The 24,335-nt window shown below is 42.1% G+C and overlaps 1 protein-coding gene across 1 annotated transcript in view; it reads left to right on the top strand.

Moving 5' to 3' along the window:
- Window positions 1-24,335, top strand: part of CAMK4 (calcium/calmodulin dependent protein kinase IV) — a 279,671-nt gene that overhangs the window by 123,854 nt on the left and 131,482 nt on the right. The gene's annotated exons all lie outside the window — the stretch shown is intronic.

The following is a 24,335-nucleotide window of genomic DNA, read 5'->3' as shown; positions in this document are numbered from 1 at the left end:
AACTAGGGGTTAGGACTTCAACATAATATGGGGAGGGATACAATTTCACCCAGAATACTATCTATAAAATAGGACCTCTAAGGTGAATTTCAAGATATTCCATTCAATAATCTATCTGAAGTTGAATAAATTTTTTTTCACAGTCAAGAAGCTAATGAACATAAAACCCATCCATTTTATAGGTGATCAGATTCATATATAAATGTTTTTAAGTCCAAGAAAACGTTCCTATTTCTTCAACAAGTTAATTATTTGATAACAATAATCCTCTTTCCTGGGATCTGTTAAAGAGATTTTTAGGAAAGTTTACCCAAATTTCATTTTGTGGCAATATTATTTCTTTTCTCATAGCTTAATATCTTAGGAAAGATTTACTTTATATTGGCACTATGAGTCTTATTCCCCCTATAAAACACCCTGATTATCATTGCCAACGCATTAAGAAGACAAAGACTCTAATTAATCCATCAGAAATCAGAATAAAAGCATCCCCTCTCATGAAGAAATCCATATTCCATCAGTTGATAGGCACAGGACAGAGTTGATAAGATAATAAACATAAAGTAAATTGTAACGTTCAGACAGTTGGGTATTTTGGTTAATAAAATATTATTGCAGGAAATAAACAGTAATTATAACAAAAATATTTTAAATGACCATATATTTTATGTTGTTCAGTCACTCAATAATGTCCGATGGACCATAGCACGCCAGGCTTCGTTGTCCTCTATCTCTCAGAGTTTGCTCAGAGTCGCGTCCATTGAACTGATGATGCCATCCAGCCATCTCATTCTCTCTCACCCCCTGCTTCTGTCCTCAATCTTTCCCAGCACCAGGGTCTTTCCCTATGAGTCAGCTCTTCATATCAGGTCGCCAAAGTATTGGAGCTTCAGCATCAGTCCTTCCAATGAATATTCAGGGTTGATTTCCTTTAGAATGGGCCAGTTCAGTCTCCTTGCTGTCTAAGACTCTCAAGAGTCTTCTCCAGCACTACAATTCAAAAACATCAATTCTTTAGCACCCAGCTTTCTTTATGGTCCAACTCTGACATCCAGACATGACTACTGGAAAAACCATACCTTTGACTATATGGACCTTTGTGGGCAAAGTGACATCTCTGCTTTCTAATATGGTGTCGAGATTTGTCATAGCTTTTCTTCCAAGGAATGAGCATCATGGCCTGCTCCATAGCTGCAGTCACCATCTGCAGTGATTTTGGAGCTCAAGAAAATAAAATCTGTCACTGTTTCCATTGTTTCCCCATCTATTTGCCATGAAGTGATGGGACCAGAAGCCATGATCTCCGTGTTTTGAATATTGAGTTCTAAGCCAGCTTTTTCGCTCTCTTGTTTCACCCTCATCAAGAAGTTCTTTAATTTCTCTTTGCTTTCTGCCATTAGGGTGGTCTCATCTGCATATTTGAGGTTACTGATATTTCTCTTGGCATTGATTCCATCCAGGAGAAATCTTGATTCCAGCTTGTGCTTCATCCAACCTGGCATTTCACATGATGTAATCTGCATAAAAAGTGAAAAGTGAAAGTGAAGTCAGTCAAGTCCGACTCTTTACGACCATATGGACTGTAGCCTACCAGGCTCCTTCATCTGTCCATGGGATTTTCCAGGAAGAGTACTGGAGTGGGTTGCCATTTCCTTCTCCAGGGTGATCTTCTCAACCCAGGGATCAGACTCAGGGATCAAACCCAGGTCTCCCACATTGTGGGCAGATGCTTTTACTATCTGAGCCACCAGGGAGGTAGTCTGCATAGAAGTTAAATAAGTAGGGTGATAATATACAGCCTTGATGTACTCCTTCCCCAGTTTTGAACCAGTTCATTATTCCATGTCTGGTTCTAACTATTGCCTCTTGACCTAACTGTTGCATATAGGTTTCTCAGGAGGCAGGTAAGGTGGTCTGGTATTCCCTTCTCTTTAAGAACTTTCCACAGTTTGTTGTGATCCACACAGTCAAAGGCTTATGTGTAGTCAATGAATATATGGATATAATACCATGTTCTTTATCTATAGATAGCTTTCATTTCTAGATTTAGAATACATTAAAATACATATTGACCACCATTATTAATGTCTGCAACTTAGTTTAAAATAATTCTCAACCAAAAATGTGTGTATGTGTGTGCACAGATGGGGAGAGAGAAAGAAAATATGACAGAAGTCAGTAGTTACAAAGTTTAAGACAATGTGCTAACGTCCATACTGGCATTTCAAAATTTCAGTGTATGAGAAAATTCTAACAAAAAATTTGTTTTAAAACATACTTTACCACTGAGATCTTGTTCAACTTAACTTTTCTTTGGCCATTCAGAAAGTGTTTCAAGATCTTACAGTTTCTAACTGTCGTGATAAACAGCAGTGACTCCCTATTACAGAGGTGTTGATGTGCCAGAAATCAGAAAATTGTATTAATAGTTGAACCAACTTTTTGCTATACTGAAACTCCTGAGCTCTTCCAGAAACAATGTCCATCTGTCTCACTGCATTGTTGATGAGGGTAAAGCCCTGATGGTAGTGAAAGTGAACAAGAAGGAAAGTTAATTGAAGGGCTGTTTGGGTTGTTTGGGCTCCCATGGTGGCTCAAACGGTAAAAAAAATTTGCTTGCAATACAGGAGACCCAGGTTCAGTCCCTGGGTTGGGAAGAGCCCCTGGAGAAGGAAATAGCAACCCACTCCAATAGGTGCTTTATTCTGAAATTTTTTTCAGAATAGTATTAGAGATCCTTGGGCCAAAGAAGTCATCAAGTCACTAGAAGAGGCATGCGTACTCTCCTCCCGGGAAGAGCCTCTCATTTTGTAACTTTTTATTTTGAAGCACAGACTCACAGCCAGTGCTGTCTCTGTTGCCCATTAGTGACTCCTTACCTGCATGTGAGGACTGATATCAGTGGACTGCAAACTTCCGTAAAGCAAGTCCAGGGTAAAGGAAACAAGCCTTGACATTTTCTTTCACTCATGAGCCTTTTGTCACCTCCATTTTATGTGATATTTAGAGGAAATTGAAATAGATGAGAAAGATTTTCCTAAGCTATGTCCTCAGGTGAACAACTTTGGGACATTAAAGGATTCTGACAGGATATTTTGTTGATATTACCAGACTTTCAAAAATGCCGAATTTAAAACTGTGTAGAAGGAAAAAATAGATTCAAGAAAGCGTCACAATTTGAACAGATTAAGCAGATGGAACCTTTAGTCTGGACTGACTTTTGCTGAGTTAAATGGAATCACAACTTTTGTAGAATTTTGGGATAATAGAGGAACAAGTCATAAACATCTCTTTTCCTAAGAGAACAAAACTTGGGGTGTGTGTAAATAATCACACTTCAGCTGTATCAATATGGCTCATTTTCAGGAACTGATTGAGATTTCAGAAAACCATGATCATCAATCATTTATAATGTCCCTGGAATTTTGGAGATAAATATTTGAATTCTGAAATTCTGATGACATTTACAGCTATGTGGCTCAACCCTTGAAAAAGACTGCTTTCAGTTTACTATAAAATCCTTCCATGAATACCCAGTATGGAATCTAAGATTAGTCTCAGTGTGTAAATTCAGAATTTATGAGTCTGAGAGCCCATCTCAGTTTCCTGACTCTCCTTAGGAACGGCTTAGTTGGGTAAGATCATGGGCTGTGGAGCCAGACAGCCTGAGTTCAGGATCACTTCTGCCACTTACTACCTGGATGACTTGAAATGAAAGCAGATATGTACATCTCTTAATGTTGGTTTCTTCATCTGTGAAATGGGTTTAAGAGCATCTAGTTCATGGCATTTTACTAACAATTAAAAAGAGATAATTTATGTAAAATATTTCTCAGTACCTAGGGAGCATATAACAAATGGTGAACATTTTTCTTATTATTAATTGTAATTGGGGTCACAAAGAGTCAGACACAACTTAGAAACTAAACAATAATAACCACACAGATATTTTATATTACAATAGTGCTATCTTATTCTGTGTAATTCTGATGTTTTCATTAGCTTGATTGAAAACTAAACAGTGAGCCACCAGATATGTTGTATACTGCTGTATGAATAAATTATATCATTTTGGAAGTCCTTTTACAACAACGTGCCAAAAATGGATATGTATCTTTTTAAAATTAATTTTTCTTGGAGTATAGTTGCCTTACAATGTTGTGTTAGTTTATACTGCACAGTAAAGTGAGCCGGCTATACACACACATCCATCCCTCTTTTTCTGACCTCCTCCCCATTTGGGTTTTCACTGCGCAGAGTTTCCTGAGCTGTGCAGCAGGTTCTCACCGTTCATCTGCTTTATATGGTGTCAATTATGTCTATATGTCCGCCTGGACTTCTGAGTCATCCACCCCCTATTTTACTATTATCAATAAAATTTATTGTAATACTAAAGATTTCCGGTCATATGACCTCATACTTGAATCTTGGAGGCCCATGATTCCTAGATTTGAGCAGTTTCAACCCTCCTGTTCTATTCTGATTTTCTGACGTTGGAGCACTGTCTCTTGATCTGTAGTGAGGAAAGTGTTCTGGGTCTAAATGTTGTCATATTTTAGTTATTATGATATAAAGTTGCCTATAGATTGCTGGAAAGGCTTTTCTTGAATAATTTAACATTGACATGGTAAATGTTTCTAACTTTTACAAAATTTTCATTAAATGCCCAAAGGCTAAAAGAGGCTTTTAATCTCTTCTCAGTTGGTTAAAGAGCTACACATTGTGACTTGCTAATCATTCTGTGAGTTAGTTTTTAACTCGTATTCATTTTTCCTGATATTCTTATGAATTAGATCTTGGAGCATGTAACTATGCTGCCACAGCAGACTCTGAAAGGCTGCTCTAGATTGAATTGCAGAAAGTACACAGGCCTACCTCAAACTCTCGGTAGCTGGATCTCTAGGACATCTCCTAGAGGAGTTTTCAGCTTCAGTTCTGAAATGGAAGTAATGCTGTTGACTCCACTCGGTAAACTGAAGGTTACCTGCTTTTATCTCTTTCTGTCTAAGCATGGAAACTGATAATAGGCCCTTTGCTCTCCAGGATCTGTGACAGACGTAGGAAAGATGGCTAGGTTAGTCTGGGTTAAAGATATGCAGCTATTAAACATTACTAATACTTGAAACGTAGCTACTTTGAACCACTCATTGGAAGGCTCTAGAAGTGCAGTCAAGGTCACCCTTGGTCAGTGATGGAGAGGACAATAATAAATCACTAGCTCAAAGAGATCTTATGGGCCCAACTGAGGTCTCAGAACACATTAAGGAAAGTAGCTTGCAGATAACAAGCTGTGTCCAGTGAACTGAAACTTCAAGCGTTCTGTCTGTTGGAACCTATTGATTTTCATAGGGACTATTAAGCCAAGTTCCCTGGAATAGGAACAGGGATATTTCTATTGAGTTTGTGACAAGTGTACGTCTACGAGAGAAGAGAGATAACAGGGTAGAATGTTAATCTTGGCCTGATTTGTATGCTCTGCCATTCAGAGATCCACTTGGAAGTCTGGGTGTTCTTAGAGCAACTTAGTCATTCTAATTTGATTTTTTTTTTTTTTTGATAGAAATGCTGCTGGAATCCGTCACAATTCAGCTCACTTATCTATCTTCTCACTATATTGATCTTTCACAGGCATTTTGTTGCCTTTTAAAAAATAACACCATAATTCAGAGGCAAGCTGGTGAAGGGGAGTACATGTACTAATGCTGCAGCTCCCAGAACAACTGGCATAATGTACCCCCAGAGCTGGAGGCGTAGAGTGCAAGCGTTCGTCACTCAGTCTTGTCCGACCCTTTGCAACCCCGTGGACTGTAGCCCACCAGGCTTCTCTGTCCATTGACTTCTTTAAGCGAGAATACTGCAGTGGGTAGCCATTCCCTTCTTCTGGGCATCTTCCCGACCCAGAGGTTGAACCCAGGTCTCCTGCATTGAAGGCAGATTCTCTACTCTCTGAGCCACCAGGGAAACCCCAGGGGAGCAGGGAGAAAGAGTCAGAGAAGGGGAGGTGCTGAATGTACGGTGCTGGTCTGCATGCTGTCACCCAAAGGAAACAGACTGTGCCCGACACCACCTGCTCAGGCTAGCACGCTGAACCCTCCAGTGCTTCTGTAAGTGGTGAGTGGTTGGTTCTAAACTGATGGTCACCCTGTATATGGAGCCTGTGGTGCAGCAGCAGGAGACGACTAGCCCGAACTAGAGGAAATCTTAGAGGGAGAGCTCATGTCACCATTTGCTAGCAGAAGAAAGGGATGGAGCTTCTCAGAGACCTGAGTGGGGAAGGCCTGGTAACCAGAGGAGAGGTGCAGAGAGGCTGAAGGAGCTCCAGGAGGGAGGGCTGGGGAGTGGAGCGGATGGGCCACGCCGGGAGAGGAGAGACGGGATGAGCCTGCAGGCACTCTCAGGATTTCCTGACTTAGTGAGCTCAGGGAGTGAGAGCTGGGGAGCAGATGGGCCACAGCAGGGAAAGGCGAGGCTGAGAGGAGCTCAGGGAGTGAGGGCTGGGAAAGCTGAGGCTGAGAGGAGCTCCGGGAGGTGAGAGCTGGGGAGCAGATGGGAAAGGAGAGAGAGTGAGGAGAGACAGATGAGCCTGCAGGCACACTCAGGATCCCTGACATACTGAGGAGGAGAAGGGCTGTAAGCTTAGTGCTAACCACGAAAAACATTCTAGTAAGTTTTTATTTTTATATTTATTTGTGGTAAAAATTGAATAATGGTCAAAGCTGCATCTATCCAGACATGTAAGAAGAGGAGAGAAAAAAGGCTAAGAGGAGGTCAAGTCCTGGAACTCCAGACTGTTAATCTGTTGAGAGAGAGGAAATGAATGACTGTGTGCAAAAAGATATTGATTAGAAGGAATCCAAATAATTTTCAGTATTGAATTAGCTTGCAACAGTTTTTTTTTTCTAAAGAAAATGTTCTCAGATTACCATATGCCAGTTCAGCAATTTTAACAACAAAGAATAAAAATAGGAGCCACACTTAATTAATAATCAGCAGTCTGTAGCAACCCCTTCTATATGTTAATGCAAAAATACTTCATGGGAATTTTCCCTGGAAACCAAAGGACTCAGTAGCATGGAGTCCTAAATCTGAGCCCTTTCTGTTTGATACCAGATAGGTCCTGAAAGAGAAAAAAGACTAAAAAAAAAGGAAGGAATGATCGTGGCCCCGATCTGGTACTGAAACTAGATATTGCTCCTTGCTAATCTGATTAAGGATGAAAAAGCCTTTGATGACTGACACATAGACACAGAGAAGCTGAGTGCAGTTCAAGTCACTCTGTGAAACAGGAGTTTTCTATGTACAGAGAAAGCAAGGAACATATTTCTTTTCTAAATGCTGTAAAACCGTAGGTTAGTGAGTGTCAGTATACAGCATTCACTACCAAATGAAAGATAAGTATTGGAGTGTGTAATGGTCAACGATGAGGGTTAGCTCCCTTTGTGTCTCTGTCTCCTGGATAGACAGGATGCCGCTGGCCCACCGGTGCCCGTGTACATGGCTCCCTTTGTCTTTCTGTCTTATGGGTACGCAGAGCACACTGATGGCCCTCTGGTGCCCGTGTATATGGAATTCCAGTTTGCTCTACATTCTAAGTGTCAGTATCACAGGGTACATTCAGTTAAAGCTATCATTCTTTATCTCTATCCCACAGATCTGAAAAATGTATCAAATGGATAGTTATATCTACAATGCTTTTTGCCCCATAGAATGCCAGGCTGTCACTGGAAGGATTTTTCTTTGAAATTTTGAGATCCAGATAGTTTAGAACTATTTTTCCATGATAGCATCAGTACATATTTGGGTGTCATGATCAGTTTCAAGGTGTGACAAAAATAATGAAGTAGTGTACGCTGTGAATGACTTCTTTTATGGACAAGTCACAGTGAATCCAAGTTTGCTATCCTCATCTTTTAAATTCTGACATATTTTTTGAAAGGGAATATGGATGAGTGTCATGATTTACCTACCATATTTATATATGCATAAAAGAAGAAATTTAAGAATCCTTTATTTTCTATGACAATTAAAATTCTTCCTGAATCTGATAACAACTGGTATCTGGGGGAAAGTGCTTAAAAGTTTTAGTCAAAGATATCTTAGTTTTTTTTTTTTTTTTTTTTTTTTTTTTTTTTCCAGTTTGAGTCTCTTTTAGCTTGAAAGAATTTCTCTAGGGTAAGAATTCAGTGTAAATCCAGCTCTGTCTGAGAGCTGTTTCTCTGTCACTGGCTCTTCCTACGTTGGCTTCTGGATTCAAGGGCGGCTGTCACCATGGACGTGGCCCCTTCCGTGAGGACAGCTCAGCGGTGCACACAGCCACCCCTGGTGCTGACCGCCCGAGCCTGGGGAGGTGAGGGCGTGGCAGCTCCAGACAGCTGTGGAGCACACCGACACCCCGTGGGCATGAATACGATCATGTGTGCAGAGGAGGACAGGACCACCCAGTGCTGGTCACAGGTCCTTTCCACTGCCTCCTGCGAACCCTGACAGTCCTGGGGACTGTTACCAAGGGGGAGCTGTGCCGGAGCATTAGCGGGGAATGTATGGACATCGGCCCAGTGAGTCAACGTGGAGCTTTATATCTGAGCCATCCATTCCAGAAGAGACTTAAGAGCACGCTGATAGTGCAGAGAGGATGTACACATCACTGCATAGAAATAGACTTTGAGAAGGATTGAGCTGATATGCTTCCATTTTTGATTTCTGGAAGCATCTGATCTCTTCAGAAAAATGAAGTTCTGCGTTAAGATGTTAAGATGATTCCTCACCAAAGAAGGCAAATCTGGCTTTATACAACTGGAGAGAATACCACCGTGGAGGAAATTCAACTGGGAATTTTTCTTCGAACCTTAAATCATTAAGATTTGTAGTATCTCATTCTTACTCTAGCCCTAGAGCTGTATGATGTTACTTTTAGGATCATTTAAAAGGCTTTTTTGTCTATAGCATGTTCTTTTCCTTTTTAGAGGAAGTTTTTAGCATTTTTGAACAATGTTAACCAGGGTATCTGAAAGTCTTAATTATCTTAGAAAGATTGTCAGGAGCTAAAGAGTGTCCAGGTGTTCCCCCAATCAAAGCTATCCTCAGTAAGGTATTCAACGCCAAGACGTAACTGATGAGACTTAAATGCTAGTATTTCCAGGAGCACTTTTTGGTTTTGTTATTTCTTTTTGTTCTTTGACAGGTTACAAAGTCATAAGCTTCTTGAATATCTAAATTCTCAGTTTTGTGTCTCATAGATGATCACCTAGTTTTAGGATCAAAGGGAGAATTCAGGCCTCTGAGAATACACAGTTCTCTGCCCTTCACTTCAGATGGTTTGAGGATTGTGCCACCCAGTCATTGCTGTCCAGCTGAAAGCAATATAAAATGAGAACTTAAGTCTGCTGTTTTCATGCCTGCTTAGTAATTTGTAAAGTGCTTTGAAAAGCAGTCTTGATGCTGTGAAAATGACCAAAAAGAACAAAAGGGAAATGATGAATTTGTTCCAGGTCTGTTAGAACGTGAATGTCTATAGGACCTGGCTGATCCCCAGGTCTGTAGTAACCCAGGTGTTACCCTGATGGTCAGCAGTAGTTAATAAACACAAGAAATGGTCTTGAAACTTCTATGGAGCTTAACTAAAGTAGTACAGCTCTCATCCCAGTCTTCAAAAAAGGTGAAGGAATGTGTTTAAATCTGAATGCAAAGAGGCATCAATGCCCTTCTTTGACTACCATTCAGCAAGATTATATTGGACATAGTTTAGGATTTTAATAAAACTGTCTTCAGCTTTTAGGGAAAAAGGATAAATAAAAACTATATTTTCCTGCTTGTTAAACATTTTTCCTTACTAGCACTGGAATGCTGTCATAGATACCTTTATTTCTATGTTGAGTTTGTTTTCGTTGGATTAATTTTTATGGAAAGACTTAGAAAATTGGAAATAGAAAACTGGGAAATGTCTACCTTGCTTTTACAAATTCTTTCAGGAATGGCACTGAACATCTACCATGGGCCAAAAGATTTTGCGTATATTCTCATGGAATCCTTACAACAATAAAATACTGTAGGGTAGCAATTATTATCCCCATCTTATCCATGAAGAAATTGAAATAACCCTCACATGGGATAAGAGACTTTATAAAGGGCTCTAAATGGTAGGTCCAGAATTCAAATTAAATTTTTTAAAAAGTACAGCCAAGGATGTTCATTACAGAATGACTTATATTAGTAACAAAATGTAAAAAAGTTTTTAAATATCTAACCATAAGTTAGTGTTAGTCACTTAGTCGTGTCTGAGTCTTTGCCACCCCAGGGACTGTAGCTCGCCAGGCTCCTCTGTCAGCGGAATTCACCAGCAAGAATACTGGAGTGGGTAGCCATTTCTTTCTCCAGAGGATCTTCCCAACCCAGGGATCAAATGCAGGTCTCTTGCATTGCAGGCAGACTCTTTACCATCTGAGACACCAGTGTTAATGACACTGGGCCATTAGGAAGCTCCTTTACATTCTGCTTATGAACACTGATGGTGGTGTAGTCGCTACGTCGTGTCCAACCGATTCTTGCCACCCCGTGGAGTGTAGTCCACCAGGCTCCTCTGTCCATGAGATTCTCCAAGTAAGAATACCGGAGTGGGTTGCCATTTCCTTCTCCAGGGGATCTTCCCAACTCAGGGATCGAACCTGCATCTGCTGCATTGCAGGCAGCTTCTTTACCAATGGAGTTACGAGGGAAGCCCCTTAGGAACATTAGGGAGTCATAAAACTGTATGATATTTTCAGTCAACATTGTAAGAAACAATTGTACTTGCATATTTTATATGCAAACAATTGTATTTTGCATATTTGCAAAAAATTGTATTTCCATATTTGAACTATATAAGGAAATATGCACAATTTTTAAAAGTAAAAGGAAATAAAATGGCAATGTTAAAATGGTAGCTATGTTACTCTCTTTTGCTTTTTATATTTTACTTTAAAAAAAAGTGACTATGATACCTTTATAAACATAAATAGTATGTATTTATTTTCTTCCAGTCCTGGCAACATGAACATAAAGGAACATTTGGGAGGCTAATACTATACTGGTTTTTTAAATCACCGGATATCTATTTCATTTTTGCATGGGTTTGATCGTGAGGGTATTGAAGTCACCTCACTGGGGAATATGGGAGTTGGAATCCAGCAGAGCTTTTCTTTTGAACTGTCCCTTGACAGGCACAGAGACAGAGCAGAATATTCATAGTTGCATCCCTAGATTTCTCTGCTTACTTCTCCTTCTTTGGGAATTCATATATATTCTAGCTCTCACTGTTCTCTTTTCTGATTTTCATCATCTCACTCATTTAATCTCTTCTGTGGTTGTGTTTGATACACAGTGTGAGTCACACAAATGGCAGCAGTGTGTCCTGGTTGAAGAAGAAGCTGTGACACTCTATCCTCCCAGGGCGGGAGGAGCAGCTGTGGAGTTTCTGACCTGCCGCAGTGGCTTCACCAGAGCTTGTATTAATTCTGTTTCTTGGAACAGTCCCTGTTTATTCTGGGAGAGTGCAGTCTTCAATAAGTACTATCGTGATTCTTTGTGGCTCACAATTTAGAAATCACAGCTCTTACCTGTATAGACTAGACGATCTGGGTACTTAGCTCTGCCTGTGAGACAGGCACTCTCCACTCCATTGATGTTGATAGCATGATTTGACTGGCAGGAGGAGAAATGACTAACCAAATCCAATCTCATCTAAACAAAGCTGTTAAACCAGAGATTTTTCCTTTGAGCCACCAACCTTTTATATTCAAAGAGTAGCACCATCCCTCATTTATTTATTCAATAAGTTAATATATACCAGGTGTTGGTAAGTAATGCTGTATGTACTGATGGGTAAAACTGGACAGGCCATTCGCTATTATAGAGCTTATATTCTGGTGGAAGAAGCAGATAATTTATAACTAAATGGTAACACAGATTTGTGTAAATTTATGAAGGGACTAGAGTGATGATTATGGTTATGTGTATATGTGAGTCTGTGTGTGTGCTTAGTCACTCAGTCGTGTCTGACTCTTTGCGGCCCCACAGACTGTATGCCGCCAGGCTCCTCTGTCCATGGAACTCTGCAGGCAAGGGTACTGGAGTGGGTTGCCCTGCCCTCCTCCAGGGATCCTCCCGGCCCAGGGATTGAACCTGAGTCTCCTGCGGCTCCTCCGTTGCAGGCAGACTCTATCCCTGAGCCACCGGGGAAGCCACGTGTATACGTGCATGTACCTTCTTTCGGTGCAGTGACCTGGGAGAGCCTCTCGGTTGCTTTCTGAGTGAAGTGAGAGGGTCAAGGGGAGGAGGCCTGGAGCCTGTCCTGGAGGTTGAGTGGCCGGTGCAGAAGGAAAACAACATCCGCCCACAAGGGTGAGGTCCCCACCCAGAGCTGGAAGGTGTTATTGTGAGCACAGTAGGGTGCCAGCATTTAAGCTGGAGAGTGACACGACCTGATTTACATTTTAAAGATACCACTGGCTGCTGTACACAGAGGGAGTGATCATCCCAGAGGCTAAAAGTCAGAGCAGGGCTACTAGGTAGGGAGTGTAATACTTGTGTAGCCTTTAAAGTAGAAGAAAAGTCAGACCAGAATGGTGACAAGGTGTAATCAATTTCATGTGAAGAAGGGAGTGATCGAATAATATATCAAATGCTGCTGACAGAGTAAGTAAGATAAGATCAGAACACTAGTTAGCTTCCTTCAGGGAGACCACTGGTCTCTCCTATAAAGGCAGATGAAGCCAGATTGAATTTCGCTGACAAATCTATGAGGAAAGGGAGGTGGAAGTGGAGAAAACAGACAGCTCTGGAGAGGTTTTCTCCTAAGGGGAGCAGAGCTACACTTTGAAAGCAGGAAGAGAGGTGAGGGATTGGGGAATGAGATGTTTTTAAAGATAAGACATATTAAATGAGGGTAGCCCCTATGTATTCTTAATGCCAGGGAGAGATACAGAGATGAAATAGGAGAAAAGTGAAAGTGAAGGTCGCTCAGTTGTGTTCGACTCTTTGCGACCCCATGGACTATACAGTCCTTGGAATTCTCTAGGCCAGACTACTGGAGTGAGTACCCCTTCTCCAGAAAGAGGTATGTAAAGTCCTTTCCACTTTATATATCATGTTCTTTTCCCATTTTTCTCTCCCCCTGTTAAATCTGTTTCTAAAGAAAGTCTGGCATCAATCAAATCTTCTGTTTAAGCTTTGTTCAGCTTGTTATGTCTCCCAGGAATATTTTAAGCCTGCTTCATTCACTGTAAAGTAAAAGCCTGTTCCCTGTGAAAGGGTTTCTAGCATCTGCAAGCAGGAAGGCTCATATTTTAGACTTTAAGAATGAAGGAGAAGAGGTAGCCACCCTTGGAAGAGCTGCTCTCTTCTGAACCTACCTGATGTACAGAGGTTTCAGGTTCTGAGAGACATGTGTCTTTTTTTCTGGGCTGAGCTCCTGAGGGGCATTTTTCCCTAGCCTAAATTCAGTTCCAATTCTCGGGATCCTCCTCGGTTGGAAAGCTCCCCTTTCCTCCATTTCGTTCTCCCAAATGTTTCAGAGAATGCAGAGTAGGAGGCAGCCATCACAGAACTACCAAGATACATTGTTTCACAGTTCTTAAAACCAAGCTTATTTGAGCTTTTTGTCTTCTCATGCTGATTAGAGCCAGATTGGCATTAGACTAGTTTTGTGAAGTGTGAAATAGGAGATTGGCTCCTCTGCCACTTATGTCTTCCTTCTGCCCAGCCCCACCTCTGTGGCTCCTCACAGCCCCCACCACTGAGCCCCTGCCGCTGAGCCCTCACCTCCTCTGCACCGCTGCCCCTTCCATTCTCCTCTGAGTCCAAAGTCATGCTGAAATATCTTGGAGAAGAACATTCAAGACAAAAGACTATCAAGTACAAAGTGGAAAGGCTCAGAAGTGGAGACGATCTTTGATTTTTCAAAGATCAATTTGATGATCAGTGAGCTACAGTAGACGGCTCAGTGGTGAAAAACCCACCTGCCAGTGCAGGAGACGCGGGAGACGCGGGTTCGATCCCTGGGTCGGGAAGACCCCCTGGGGCAGGAAATGGCAGCCCACTCCAGTACTCTTGGCTGGAGAATCCCATGGACAGAGGAGCCTGGTGGGCTATAGTCCAGAGGGTCTCGAAGAGTCCACACAACTAAGCAACTGAGCACGTACACACACCAGCGATGGTTCAAGGCGGTGAGTAGTAGGTGAGTCCAGCACAGTGGGCAGAGCCATACTATTATTTGCAACTTTCTAACCCTGATTCTCCCCAGCCTTCACCGTCTCAGTAAATGGCAATATCATTCTTCCCGTTTCTCAGGCAGAAAAACAGGCAGTCACCCTTTACACTAAGGTAGTTGTGAGATGCCCAGGTTTCTGTCAGATGAAGAAGATAAAGGAATAATCAGACTCGGCCAAAGTTCGGTAGTTATTGGAGATAATAGCTTCATGTAGGAAAACCTCAATATTTTATGTGTCTCACATTTGGTTTATGCATGTTCAAGTAGCAGATCTGGGCTTTCAAATCCTTGTAGGCTAAAACTGTCATTCTTGAATTTAACAAAGCTCCTGTTGTCAAGTCATTTTACCAAGCATGTTAGTGCCAACATATACTTGTTGATATGTCTGAAAACAGGATGCTAAATTAAGCAGAAACTGTGCAGAAAAGAGTTGGGAAAAGTAAAAGATATTTTTATGCTTATTTCCCATTAATAATTTGTATGTTGCCTTTTTTCACAAAGAATCTGAAGAGCACAGTTCTGTACTTCACATCATGTTCTCTGGTCATTGTTAAAACCAAAAATGAGCCTAAAAAGTCAAATAAATAACAGAGACAAAATAAGACTTACAATCTCCATCCCTGCAAAGAAGATGAGATGAGACTGAGCATTTTATGTGGAGATGCTGCTTTACTTGACTGACTCCTAGAAGAAGCAGAGCAGGCGCCAACTTGTCCAGAGTATTGGGAGTTCCGGAGTCTGGATCTCGACCCCATCTGAGACAGGAGGGTCGAGGCCAGAGAGGTCTGGGGTGCAGTTACTCTCCTCTTCCAGTTACTTCACCGCCTGTGTCTCTATCCATTACGCTCACATGCAGAAACTGGCTTTCCTTTTTCTTTAATTCCCCAGTACTTTCTTCTTCACATATTTTTCAATTCTTCCTTCTTTTTTCCCTTAGCCTTCCAAGTCCCAGCACAGGAGTATATTTGCTGTGTGTCTTAATGAAGGCCCATGTTTGATCGGCTGTTCTCATGGTGGAGCCTTCTTCTCTGATGTTACTCTGGAACTGTGCCTCATACTCATTTTTCTGTCTCCCGCATGGAGGCAGAAAGCAAAGTTGGGATTTCTTTCAATATTGAGGAATCTTGATTTCCATGGAGTTTTAAAACTGTACAAATGATTTTGTGATGATGGAAAGATATATTTCTTTGACTGTTTAAGGCAGTTCAGATAGGTTAGTCATGCTCAGCTCTTTGCTGTCATCACAGGGCGAAGCTAAAGCAAGGCTTTGCATGTGCCCAAGCCATCCAAGATGAGCAGGGTCACATTGTCACACGGCACAAAGAGTGTAAATGGAAGAGAAGCTCTTTCTGATGGGCAGTAAAATACAGTAAATTAGGCAAGCAGCTCCGGCCCCACCACAGTCGGTCTGGTTTTCCTGTGATGGATTAACACTCAGGATTCCCCGTGACTGGGCTGAATGCCCGTGGGCCTCCCAGATCCCTTGCGCCGAACTGTCTTCAGACCAGGGAGGGCTGGACTGCCCACCGGCTGCACGCACGGAGGCCCACCCAGACAGACACTTCAACTTTCTGACTCCTCCAGCCAATTCTAAATCTGAATGAGATATGATACCTGATGAAGAGCAATACAGCATCGCAAGCACCTGCCCGACACTACAGATGGAACCCAGAGATATACAGAATTAACGCCTTGGGGCCAAAACTGGCCAGTGGGAAACAGGAGGAAGTTCCTCTCTCCCTTCTGTCCCTTGAACTTCAAAGAGGCGATCACTCCTCTGGGGAAGGCCTGTGAGGGGAAGGCAGCTGGGTGCAGCCGCCCCGTGACCTGCGCGTCCTTGCAGCTCAGTGCCGCAGTGGCTGACTGTGCTCTGTCATCTCTTACCTCGCTGCACTGCCCTTTTTCCTCACTCTCACTGCTTTGGGGGTGCACATTCCAAATAAAAACCTGACTGTTAATCCTCAGCTTGTTTGTTCTCTGGGAAGCTAAAGTTAGAATTTTCTTGTGTATTTAATTTTTGTGTATATGTGTGATGTGTATTTTTATAATTGAAAATTGTTAGCAATTAAAAACTATCATTTTCCAAGTTATTTTGTACATAGTGAAGGTAAGTTTTATGGGTTTTCAGATTAAAAACTCAAGAGTGAACCATGATTGGACAAAACTCCTGTATAACAGTGTTGTTGTTGATTTGTTAAAGCCATCTGTGGATGCTTCTGAAAGATGCAAATTATAGTAGCTCTTGAAGCTAATTTCAAGTGGCAGTACTGACAGTTCAGGTAGCTGCCCACTTTTGTGGCTTGCTTGACAGTTATGTTCTTGGAAACACAGCACTGACTCTGAATGGCTGTGCCAGCGCTCAGACCCTCTCCTAACCTGCCCTCTTCCTATTCCTGACCACACTGCGTCCGCACTGCTGTGCACAGGCTACCTCTGGTGCGAGCGGGCACTGCCCTCTGGCTGTGGCATGCAGGTCACTCATCGCAGGGTCCTTTCTGGTTGCAGACCCTGGGCTCTGGGAAGGTGGGCTCAGTGGTTGGGGCTGTGGGCTCTGCTGCCCTGCAGCATGTGGGGCAGGGGGTGAGCCATACCCCCTGTGCTGGCACCAGGGAAGGCCCTGCCCAGGTGTTTGGAAAGGAAGTCAGAAATGAGAAGGCAGCAATATCATCTGGAACAGGAGAAACACTAGGGAGTCGTCAGGTGAAACAGCTGTCAGGATGCTCCCCGTGTGACCGCCAAGCTGCAGCATCTTTAGGGGAACCACCCCCACAGTTCGGCTGCCTAGGGGCCTCTAGACTTGGTTTTGAAAAGGTGACAAGTGACTCTCAGCTAATCTCTGTGGGAAAGATGTTCTGACCTCAGATTGCTTTGTCCTTGGCTTCTCAGCCGTTTGTCTGTATCCTCTCTTATTTGCTTCTCCCTTTTAGCTTCATTTCCACAGTTTATTGTGATCCACACAGTCAAAGGCTTTGGCATAGTCAATAAAGCAGAAATAGATGCTTTTCTGGAACTCTCTTGCTTTTTTGATGATCCAACAGATGTTGGCAATTTGATCTCTGGTTCCTCTGCCTTTTCTAAAACCAGCTTGAACATCTGGAAGTTCATAGTTCACATATTGCTGAAGCCTGGCTTGGAGAATTTTGAGCATTACTTTACTAGCATGTGAGATGAGTGCAATTGTGCGGTACTTTGAGCATTATTTTGGCATTGCCTTTCTTTGGAATTGGAATGAAAACTGACCTTTTCCAGTCCTGTGGCCACTGCTGAGTTTTCCCAATTTGATGGCATATTGAGTGCAGCACTTTCACAGCATCATCTTTCAGGATTTGAGACAGCTCAACTGGAATTCCATCACCTCCACTAGCTTTGTTCGTAGTGATGCTTTCTAAGGCCCACTTGACTTCACATTCCAGGATGTCTGGCTATAAGTGAGTGATTACACCATCGTGAATATCTTGATCTTCAAGATCTTTTTTGTACAGTTCTTCTGTATATTCTTGTGACCTCTTCTTAATATCTTCTGCTTCTATTAGGTCCAGACCATTTCTGTCCTTTATCGAGCCCATCTTTGCATGAAATGTTCCCTTGGTATCTCTAGTTTTCTGGAAGAGATCTCTAGTCTTTCCCATTCTGTTCTTTTCCTCTATTTCTTTGCATTGATCACTGAGGAAAGCTTTCTTATCTCGTCTTGCTATTCCCTCGAACTCTGCATTCAGATGCTTATATCTTTCGTTTTCTCCTTTGCTTTTCACCTCTCTTCTTTTCACAGCTATTTGTAAGGCCTCCCCAGACAGCCATTTTGCTTTTTTGCATTTCTCTTTCATGGGGATGGTCTTGATCCCTGTCTCCTGTACAATGTCGCGAACCTCCGTCCATAGTTCATCAGGCACTCTATCTATCAGATCTAGGCCCTTAAATCTATTTCTCACTTCCACTGTATAATCATAAGGGATTTGATTTAGGTCATACCTGAATGGTCTAGCGGTTTTCCCTGCTTTCTTCAATTTCAGTCTGAATTTGGTAATAAGGAGTTCATGATCTGAGCCACAGTCAGCTCCTGGTCTTGTTTTTGTTGACTGTATAGAGCTTCTCCATCTTTGGCTGCAAAGAATACAATCGATCTGATTTTGGTGTTGACCATCTGGTGAAGTCCATGTGTAGAGTCTCCTCTTGTGTTGTTGGAAGAGGGTGTTTGCTATGACCAGTGCATTTTTCTTGGCAAAGCTCTATTAGTCTTTGCCCTGCTTCATTCTGCATTCCAAGGCCAAATTTGCCTGTTGCTCCAGGTGTTTCTTGACTTCCTACTTTTGCATTCTAGTCCCCTATAATGAAAAGGACATATTTTGGGGGGTTTTAGTTCTAAAAGGTCTTGTAGGTCTTCATAAAGCCGTTCAACTTCAGTTTCTTCAGCATTACTGGTTGGGGCATAGACTTGGATTACTGTGATATTGAATGGTTTGCCTTGGAAATGAACAGAGATCATTCTGTCGTTTTTGAGATTGCATCCAAGTACTGCATTTCGGACTCTTTCGATGACCATGATGGCTACTCCATTTCTTCTGAGGGATTCCTGCCTGCAGTCGTAGATATAATGGTCATCTGAATTAAAGTTACCCATTCCAGTCCATTTTAGTTCACTGATTCCTAGAATGTTGACGTTCACTTTTGCCATCTCTTATTTGACCACTTCCCATTTGCCTTGATTCATGGACCTGACATTCCAGGTTCCTAAGCAATATTGCTCTTTACAGCATCGGACGTTGGTTCTATCACCAGTCACATCCACAGCTGGGTATTGTTTTTGCTTTGGCTGCATCCCTTCATTCTTTCTGGAGTTATTTTCCACTGATCTCCAGTAGCATATTGGGCACCTACTGACCTGGGGAGTTCCTCTTCAGTATCCTATCATTTTGCCTTTTCATACTGTTCATGGGGTTCTCAAGGCAAGAATACTGAAGTGGTTTGCCATTCCCTTCTCCAGTGGACCACATTCTGTCAGACCTCTCCACCATGACCCCATCTTGGGTTGCCCTGCAGATATGACTTAGTTTCATTGAGTTAGACAAGGCTGTGGTCCTAGTGTGATTAGATTGGCTAGTTTTCTGTGAGTATGGTTTCAGTGTGTCTACTCTCTGATGCCCTCTTGCAACACCTACTGTCTTACTTGGGTTTGTCTTACCTTGGACCAGGGCTATCTCCTCACCGCCGCCCCTCCTGACCTCGGACGCGGGGTAGCTCCTCTCGGCCCTCCTGCACCGTCGCAGCCTGGCACTCTCGGCCATTGCCCCTGACCTCAGACGTGGGGTAACTCCTGGCCACTGCCCCTCAGGCATGGGGTCCTGCCAGCTTCCGCCCCTGACCTCGGACGTGGGGCAGCTCCTTTTGGCCTTGCTATGTGTGCCAGTCACAGCCACCTGTGTTTACTGTGTGGATCACAATAAACTGTGGAAAATTCTGAAAGAGATGGGAATACCAGACCACCTGACCTGCCTCTTGAGAAATCTGTATGCAGGTCAGGAAGCAACAGTTAGAACTGGACATGGAACAACAGACTGGTTCCAAATAGGAAAAGGAGTGCGTCAAGGCTGTATATTGTCACCCTGCTGATTTAACTTCTATGCAGAGTACATCATGAGAAACGCTGGACTGGAAGAAACACAAGCTGGAATCAAGATTGCCGGGAGAAATATCAATAACCTCAGATATGCAGATGACACCACTTTTATGGCAGAAAGTGAAGAGGAACTAAAAAGTCTCTTGATGAAAGTGAAAGAGGAGAGCAAAAAAGTTGGCTTAAAGCTCAACATTCAGAAAACTAAGATCGTGGCATAGATGGGGAAATAGTGGAAACAGTGTCAGACTTTATTTTTGGGGGTTCCAAAATCACTGCAGATGGCGACTGCAGCCATTAAATTAAAAGACGCTTACTCCTTGGAAGAAAAGTTATGAGCAACCTAGATAGTGTATTCAAAAGCAGAGACATTAGTTTGTCAACAAAGTTCTGTCTAGTCAAGGCTATGGTTTTTCCTGTGGTCATGTATGGATGTGAGAGTTGGACTGTGAAGAAGGCTGAGTGCCGAAGAATTGATGCTTTTGGACTGTGGTGTTGGAGAAGACTCTTGAGAGTCCCTTGGACTGCAAGGAGATCCAACCAGTCCATTCTGAGGGAGATCAGCCCTGGGATTTCTTTGGAAGGACTGATGCTAAAGCTGAAACTCCAGTACTTTGGCCACCTCATGAGAAGAGTTGACTCATTGGAAAAGACCCTGATGCTGGGAGGGATTGGGGGCAGGGGGAGAAGGGACGACAGAGGATGAGATGGCTGGATGGCATCACGGACTCGATGGACATGAGTCTGAAGTGAACTCTGGGAATTGGTGATGGACAGGGAGGCCTGGCGTGCTGCGATTCATGGCGTCTCAAAGAGTCGGACACGACTGCGCAACTGAACTGAACTGAACTTCAGCTTCATTCCTGCTGGATTCCTCAGTTGTTGTTACCTTGGCTTTAGTCCAGGTTTGTCACTCAGTTTACTCTCTGTGGATTGATAACTGTACATACCCCAGTTCTCTAACTTCCTCTAAGATTCTTCCTGGTCTCCACTTGAGTCATGACCTGCATTCAGTCTGGGCTGCAGCATTCAGGGGAGCAGGGAGGAGACGGTGTTCACATTCTTCTTTCATTTCAATTATTTCTACAGTTTTGGCTTTTTTTCTAGTTTTTGCTTTCAGATGTCTAATTTTAAGGTTTCTCGAGTAGTGGGTCTCAAACTTGTGGGCTGTAGAAGCCCTTTCTACTCTCTAACTCACTGAGTATCCCAAATAGCTATACACATTCACTGACACAATGGTAAAGAATCCACCTGCAGTGCAGGAGACTCAGGAGATGTGGGTGGAGGAGGAGGAAATGACAACCCACTCCAGTATTCTTGCCTGGAAAATCCCATGGATGGAGGAGGCTGGTGGGCTACAGTCCATGGGGTGACAAAAGAGTCAGACACGACTGAGCAACTGAGCAGACACATACACATTTACTGTATTAGAGACTGAAGAATCTCTATAATAAGAGATTAAAGAATTTTAAGTACTAACTAAAGCTATAATAATAATAAATCCAGTTTTAGTATATTTTAACATAAATAATATTTACAGTGAAAAATAAGTTTATTTTCCAAAAGATAAAAATACTTAGAGGAGTGGCATTATTTTGTAAAACTCTTTATTATCTGGCTCAATAGAAGACAGTTTAATTCTCAACTGCTTCTGCATTCAATTTGTTTCGAGTATGGGAAAAAAAAATCTAGTCTCACCCAGATGTGTAGTTGAAAAAGGGCAAGTCTTTTATATACCGTGAAGAGTCTTAGGGACCCAGAAGGGTCCTCCAATCATAATTTGAGAGCTACTAATCTTAAGTATAGTGGAAAAATAATTACCCTTTGCAAAATTAACTTTAAAGAAAATTAATTCTGAATTAAAAACAAACAACTACATTAGAAGAGTTTTATTTCAAATAATCTAATCTGTTATGAATATTTCCAGAGTTTAGATAGTTTTCAAAGAACTAATTTTTGAAGACATCCCAATATTTAATGTGTTGACATAACATGATAAAACCACCACAGTATTGTAAAATAATTAGCCTCCAATTAAAATAAATAGATTTGCTTAAAATTCATATTGGTATTAAAAGATTTTACTATATCATGTGAAAAAAGTTAAAGGATATCTCTGATACTTATTTTAAATGGGTCAAAAATTATGAAAACAAGGAAGAAAACCTTGTTTCATGTAACACTAAGTGCATAAGAAAAATAGGTTCGATTGTTAACAAATCTTAATTTAGAGACACTCATGTTCTGAAACTTTCTTAAACATCACACAGTTACGAAAAAAAAATATTTGCATTAGTGAGGAAATTCAAGTTGTCCTATGGAGAAGATTGTGATTTAAAAAAAATCCATATTCACTGGATGAATTCTTCTTGTATGAGACATCTAAAATAGTCAGACTCATAGAAGCAGAGCAATGGCAACCCACTCCAGTACTCTTGCCTGGGAAATCCCATGGACAGAGGAGCCTGGTAGGCTAGTCCATGGGGTCACGAAGACTCGGACCTGACTAAGCTAATTCACTTTCACTTTTCACTTTCCTGCGCTGGGGAAGGAAATGGCAACCCACTCCAGTATTCTTGCCTGGAGAATCCCTGGGATGAGGGAGCCTGGTGGGCTGCCATCTATGGGGTCACACAGAGTTGGACATGACTGAAGCAACTTAGCAGCAGTAGCAGCAGCAGGCTTATGTTTCCTAAAGGATGGGTGAGGAGGGGGTGGAGAGTTGTTGCTCAGTGGATATCAAGTTATACAAGGTCAGTAAGGTCCAGAGAGCTACTCTACAACACATTGCCTATAGTTAACAGTAAGGTACTGTTTGCTTAAAAATTTGTCAAGAGGGTAGATTTCACATTGAGTGTTCTTTACCAGCCCCGCCCCCCCACCCTGCTCCACACACACACACACACACACACAACAAAGGGACATGGGAAACTTTTGGAGGTGATGGATATATTTATTACCTTGATTATGGTGATGGGAACTTGTGTCCAGACTCACCACATTGTGTACATTGACTGTGTGTGGGTTTTTGTATATCAGTTATGCCTTAGCAAAGCCAGAAAAAATGTTAAATTTTTTAAATAATTAAAAGATTATCATGTATATGGAGACTTTCCTCAATAGCATCTGCAGAGCTGAAATGGAGTGTGAGCCAAGAGCTCTTCTGAAGAAGTCTGTCAGTGTCTACCTGCTTTAGCAACCCCTCTCTCTGTCAGAGATCTCCCATCTGATGCAAGTAGGATGTCTTTTGTTTAATAGCAAATTTTCATGAAATACATGATTTTTTTCACTAAGTAAAAGAACTCATATATAACATTTTCCTCTAACACCACGTCACCCCCAAACCATGCTGTCTACATGCCATGGGCCGGGCTCCCAGATGTCACCGAGTGGCCACCAGCAGCCCACACATCACACTAGCATCGCCTGTGCACACTCGAGCAAGTCTTTCTTCACTTTATTTTAACAATAGTGTGACTTTTAATGGCTAATAACTTCCGAGCCTTTTAGAGTTAGCCCACTGAGTGGTAGCAATATTTTGATTCATAGAAAAATAATTCTCCACTGAACAATGAAATTTTTAAAACAAAACTTGTTTACAGCTTATGTTCTTCTTCTTATGGCATCTTATATAGGAGTTTTATGCCCAAAATTAGATTATAATCTTCCTCTGAAAAAGATCATTTTTATCTGTTTTTTTTTTTTTTTCATATGCCTGGCATTGTTTAATAGGAGCCTGAGCACATACAAAGCTGTATTAAACCCTTACTATGTGGCGTGCATTCATTACATATACATTCACGAGAGGTCCTTGACTCCCCTGGTTCCAAGGAGCACATTTTCTTTTTTTCAAATGGCTCAAATTTGTAAACTTTCCTCTGCCTGAGATATTTGGAGAATGTGATGAAAGCTGTATACCCTCTTCCATCCCAGAAAACACATAGGTCAGAGGAACTGCTTTATCCAAACCTGTACTCCCGTCTTCCATATCAACTAGAGTCACTACTTCCTTAGACCCCTTTACTTTCCTTCAGCTTACATCACTGGTGGCATCAAGCAGCTCCAGCTAGTTTCAGTAGAAGAGTATACTCAGTAGCTCACACAGTAGGAAAGCTCAGAGGGCAGACTTCTTGTGGACAACTGCAACCAGTGGGCCACAACGTCAGCAGTACTCACTCTTCCTCTCTAGCAGCGTCGGCTCTATTTGCAGAGAATTAGTCTCCAGACGGCATCAGTAACAGTCCCCGGTAGTGGCAGACTCCATCCTCTTTTTCTCTCCCAATTTCAGAGGAAAAGAGGATGCTTTGTTGATTGTTTGAGTAAAATGTCAGGAGAGGCCTGACTGCGATGACTTGATCTGTTGATTCTCTGACTCTGTCACTTTGGCTGGAGAGCGAGTCTTCTGACTGGTCAGGCTGGGTTATACGCTCACTTCTGTGGGAAACAAGCAAGTGAAGTGACTGACAGCTCCAATGCGTTTGA

This window comes from Oryx dammah, unplaced genomic scaffold, assembly GCF_014754425.2.
Source record: "Oryx dammah isolate SB20612 unplaced genomic scaffold, SCBI_Odam_1.1 HiC_scaffold_5, whole genome shotgun sequence".
NCBI lineage: Eukaryota > Metazoa > Chordata > Mammalia > Artiodactyla > Bovidae > Oryx > Oryx dammah.
The sequence above is the reverse complement of the archived record's forward strand: the minus strand, read 5'-3'. Positions and strand labels throughout refer to the sequence as shown.